Source organism: Pyxicephalus adspersus, chromosome 6 (genome assembly GCF_032062135.1).
Source record: "Pyxicephalus adspersus chromosome 6, UCB_Pads_2.0, whole genome shotgun sequence".
Lineage (NCBI taxonomy): Eukaryota > Metazoa > Chordata > Amphibia > Anura > Pyxicephalidae > Pyxicephalus > Pyxicephalus adspersus.
The window spans coordinates 58,337,668-58,343,712 of NC_092863.1; positions in this window are offsets into that span (position 1 = coordinate 58,337,668).

A 6,045-nucleotide genomic window follows, 5' to 3' on the forward strand; every position below is an offset into this window, starting at 1 on the left:
AACAGCTGTGTTATTATCGACAGAATAAAAAAAAACATTTATAGAACTTTCAACGGAAGAGTGTTTCAGTCGCGTTGAAGGTTATCAGTACTGTTTGTATGCCATAACCCAAAAACTGGCACCAAATTAAATGATCCTCTATCTATGAAAGCAGAAAAGAGTTCATAGTAGTTCAATAAACTAGAAAGTGCATGAAAAACAGAACATTGCTCACAAATTAGGAGTACATGCACATTATACCAGGAGATCTGTATGTATATAGATTTAATTTAAAGAAACATACAGATCTGTAGACAGAAAAAAAAATTGAATCAATTGCATACTCTTAATTTTTATATTAAAACAAAGGTGGTGGCAACCTAAATGCTGCTTTTACTGAAACAACTACTCATAACAGTCATATTTAAAACAACATGGTGGGTACATTTTCAGTAAATTGTCTGGTGACGAATAGTTTTTTTTTTTATCCCTAAGGCGTTACGAAAAAGTTACACAGATTAAGAAATACATGCAACTAATTGACCTAAACTTTTACCAACAACCTGTGTGTAAATTAACAAGTTAGTATATTCATAACAAAAAACTCCCAAAAATATCAACAAGCCTCTGTGGAGCGCTACATTTTGGCTATTGGCTGATTAATAAAAGCCTTACAGATCTACATAAATGTAATTCATCAGCTACTTGTTCAAAATATGCATGAATTTCACAAGGACTCAAAGGAACTTTTAAAGATACTATTATCATTACCAGCTTTAGATTCTTGATCGTCTTGCTTCTTGATGTTGAGTACTCTTTACAAGAAGTGTACAATAAATATCTGCCAACATTAAAGTGAAAATAGTATTCCTATAATTTAACACTTGCTTTTCTTAATACGTACATTTTATTATGCTTCTAACATAAACAGGTTATCCATAAACTTAAATATGTCTACTTCTTTTGCTATTTGTTTGACCATCAGCATATTCTTCCACATTTCTCAAGAGTGACTTGCAGTGATGTTGCTTCAATAATTTGTTTATATGGTTGAAATGACAAGACAATCAAATGGATGTTCCATAAGATGTACTATCAATGAGAATGTATAGCTCCTACCTCCATCTTTGATAAGGATACCTTATATCCAGTTCTCAAATATCTTTTCTTTTAAAATTTTCTTTTAACAATTTTAAATACAAATAGCTTAGTCATTGTACTCATTTGTCCTAAAAGGTTAAAAATCAGCAACTCTAACACGTTACCACGAAGCATATCAATAAAACATCCAGGCAGCTAGTATTTCCAAAAGTTGGCCAGAGTGGGGCTTTAAGCAGCATACTTTATCTGAAAGAACCTGTACAGGAATGCTGGAAAACTGCAAATATGTGGCCTATACCTACACAGAATTAAACCCCAGGTAATAATTGATCGTATTAAGAAAAGTGCAACCGTATACTGCTTAAGAACTGTAAACAAAATTTACACAACAAACATTCCTAATTACAGATAGTAATGTAGTAAACACAGTGACTAAAGTCAGATTGGCGGTGGAAACAGCAGTGTCCCAATAGCCCAAAGAGACTGGCAACTTAAGAACCATTAAGAGTTTTGAGAGTGGGCTGCAGCAAGAAGTTTCTTGACTGCTAACTACTGCCTTCATTTATTTCCCATGGGTAACAGAGGGTGGGGCACTACACAATAGAGGTCATCGAAAGTGTGTTTTAAGGTTAATTTATTCCATGTTAAAGAAGAAGAAAATGTAGCATTGCTCTCCTGCCATAGTATGGCATATTATGTTCTTGGTATTGTATGTTTAAATGCACAAAATAAAACACTACCAATCCCTCATTAGGGCCCTACTTCCATGACTGAAGGGAGATCAGATTCCACTAGTCTCCCTCTCATACCTTACCATCATTATCACCGTCCTCTTCACCATCCTCCAACCTGCTCACTGCCTTCTCACCTCAAAAGCCCACCCCTTTTAACGCCTCCATAACTTCCACCTGAGGGGTCTGCCAACACTCAATCGTTATTGCTCCCAGCTGCAATATATTGCCTCAGGAATGCAATTCTTACCATGCAGCCCCCCTTACTAAGTCACCCACCCCGACTCCTTTTTCAAGAAAATCTGGAGACTCCATACCTTATGATTGGTTCCCTAAAACCAACCAGTATTTTGACCCCTACTGCTTTCAAGGACCTCCAACCGCCAACGTATCACCCTCTAATTAACTGGTAGGGTATTAACTATTTTTCTTCCTTTCCAACTCCTTAACCTGCTCTCCTGATCCTTCCGTCACGCCAGCCCTTCCTTAGCTCACTGCATTCGCTCCTGTCTAGGGCTTTTACTTTACCACCATCTTTCACACCACCTCTGCCATGCCTCATATACAGTATCTTCTCTGTGGCTTTCCAGTTGCCTCTGAAAAAACGCCTATGCCCACAGGAAGTACATTTACCTTGAAGTGCACTGCACATGTGACAAACACTGGAGAATACAAAGAATTTTATAATATTTTTTTAACAAGAGAGATTTTACATGTCCATTGAATAGGTTCACGTTAGGTTACGGATTAGTACAACAGCTAGGACACTTTTTTCTTTTTTTTTTCAAAGGGTGTAAACATTTGGTGACCCTCGTAGGTTACAGATGCATTTACTTTCCAGGGTACCTTAATTGTAAAAAAGATGGATTCACTGTATTTCACCTTTCTCTGGCACTTCATTTAAACAGAAGAAAAGACAAATATGATCAAACTGAACACAGTGTACTCGCAGAAGAGAAAGCATCCACTTTGCTTGAATCACAGCACCTAGATCAAACAAGTTAATCTAAATACACACAAAGTGCTTTTCCTGCTCTTAGAGTATAATAGAGGATAGGGCTGTCATGGCATTTTGTGCACTGGGTAGAACAAGCGCTGATGATATTAAATGTCCTAATTTAGCAGAGTTTTAAATTAGACTGCCTCTTAGGGTTTATCTGCATATTCTGCCTAATTTGAATCTACAAGACACTGATTGCACTGTCTGGCTTGAGTACCGGAGTGTTTTTTCAAGTCAGGAGCAAAGTGAATAATATATAATAACCTATTTTCATAAAGTTAATATATAAAAGGTAAGAATAAGTTACTGCTTAATAAATGAAATATGTCCTATTTGCAACTGGCACTGCACAAAATTATAGAACTTTGGAGTCATGGTTGTATCTGGGTCATAGGCTCTGTGGTGTCTGACCTGTCATCAAACATCATGCCGTATTACAGGTATGTGGAGTGAGAATGCTGTGGTCTATTTTTTTATTTAAGACATTTACATTTTTTCCAAAGCTCATAATGAAACCATGCTATAAACCATGGACCAGTACAGTACAAGACCTTTAATATCTGAAAGTCTCACCATACACAAGAATGGCATTGCTTTAGTAAACATTATAGCTTAACTTTTCCTTAATAATATAACATTAGTCTTCTTCAGGAATGAAGAAGTACTTCCTCCATTTCCTCTGCTACTGTAATCAGACCACAATTTTGTGATGTTGTAGCAAGTCACAAAGAGAAAAGGTGGCCGTACACCTTCCAATGGGTGTATATTTTGTTAAATGATTATCTCTCCTCAATATCTCTCATCCACTTGGCATATTTGCCTGTATTCCCATGAAACAGCCTGTACATCCATGGCAAAGAATGTGCATTCACATTCACTGGTTGATCTATAAAGGGATCAGGCATTGAGAATGTCCTAACTTTTTAAAATGATTCAAAGTTTTATGAAAATTAAAATCTGTTCTAATCAGGACTTACATATTTATGTCATGTTCCAGATATCTGTGATGGGTAGCAGAATACTCAGTAGACACTTTTGAACAAAAATGTAGACAGTAAATGTTAGCAAATTTACATATTTATAACAGTTATTATGTTAGGTTTGTTCATTACACAAGAAGAAAATGTTGTTCTGGTATACTGACACATTTCAAACACACATGCCCACAATTATTTGATTGCTCAAATAGAGCTAGTATTACCGTTTATAAGCCACCGACTATGGATAGATTTAAAATTTTATAACATTTACCATAAATATTGGCAATTTCCTTCGGTTTTTTTTTACATTACAACTGTCATTTTTTAAAAATCTGCTCTTATGCCCCCCAGGTGTATGTTTGCCTTGCATGCACTACCCTAGCTTAGCCTAACCAAACTCAAGTAATTTCCATAACATGAGAAGCATCAGCACTTTGCCATCGGCTGATGTTAAATGATTGTTCAGCTGTACATGATTTGATTCATTCTGCATCAGTCACTTGTTATCCCAAACATTACAGAGCTTTTCTCTTTAACCTCTGATCACTCAGCATACTTAGCAGTGTGATAACTCAATGTTTATAGAATCAAACACACCAGAAAGAGACACAAGACAGTTCTGATCCAAGGAGACTTCTCTCAAGTGGATCAGATGCTAATGTACTGTTTTGTATGGAAATCTGAATTTTTCAAAGACATAGTTTTGGGCATTTCAAGGATGTCCCTCTGCTGTACCGTATACACAGCGTATAATTACACACAGGCTTAAAGAAACACTATCACAAAGAAAAACAAAATCATCATTAGATAGGAAAAACAACATTTCATCATTCTATGTAACATTATAGTTGAAGTTTTTTGGAATTTGCATATCATTTTTATGAACACAATCCATGTCTAGTGATGACCCAACATACTGAAATAGAAATGTACCACTGTTGATCAAACTCTGTGAATCTTTATCACCAATACCTTGCACCTAAAAAAATGGATACACAGTTACCAGTAAAGGTATGAAAAATGTAATACAAAAATTACAATTACAAAACAAACACATATATCTTAAGCACTTAAACACACACACAAATATATACATATATATATATATATATACATATAATTTAAAAAATGGTATAATACACAAATATAAAGACCAAAGTCCATCCAAGTGCCCAAAAAAACCCAATAGAAATTTGTCTTGTATTGTTAATGTATTGTCAAAGACTTTGAGAAAACAATAGGCATATGTAGGCACACTGAGGTACCTGTTTTGCAGATTTTTTTTTACAGATTTGCTTAAAACTTATTTCTTCACAGAAAAAATAAATCTGCAGCGTTTGTCAATCTGCTGGTATTCTGAAAACTCTCAGCCCCGCAGTTAAGAATAATTGTTCCTAAAAGTAGCAATTTGTCAAGTTCAAAAAAACAATCCCATGCAAATATTTTACAACTCCTTTATAGAAGCAAGTACCACTGCAATCTAGCTCTGCTCTCAGCTCTTGTTGTAAGTCATTAAAAGGTACATTTTACAAAATACACCCTTTGCAGCCTTGTCCTTTACATTTCTGGCAATAAACAAAGTCACACGTTAGCTGTTTTGACAACTTGACAGCAGATAAATTGTGAGTAAATTATAAATGATAACAAATGTTCCTATTGACCCTTCTGCCTGTCAGCCAAGAAAAAAGAATCCTCCCTGAAAATGGGTCAAAATACAAAGCTGATCCACGTAAGGTGCCACCTTTCATAGAGCATGAAAAAGCAATCACACAGAATTACAGAAAGTATTCTTTGCACTGTGCTTTTTATTGTTTCTGTTCATCGACTGAGTTATTGCTTCAGAATTATGCTTAATTGTTTCCAAAATTTGTATTTTTGGGAGCCAAGAATATGTCTTTTTAACATTGCATTCATACATTTGCATGCGTGACTTGATGGCAGCTGTTATCCTTATAAAGCCTGAAACAACAACATTCCCTATCCCCTTATAGAAAGAGTGACTTCCTTGTGTAAGGCAGAAGCCACATCCAGCACTAAACAAGTAACTTTCTTTCAGCCAACTGAATAACAAAACAACCAAAGATCACTTTATTAACAGTGACAGCAATTAGACCATATGTCCTGATAATGGCATTATGTTGTTCAATGGCCTAGAGTCAGTAATAAGCAGTTTCAACTGCACCATGTTGTGTTAAACTGTGCCTGTAAGTTTCTCTTTTACAGTTTGCTCCATATCTGATTGGTCTTTCTATCC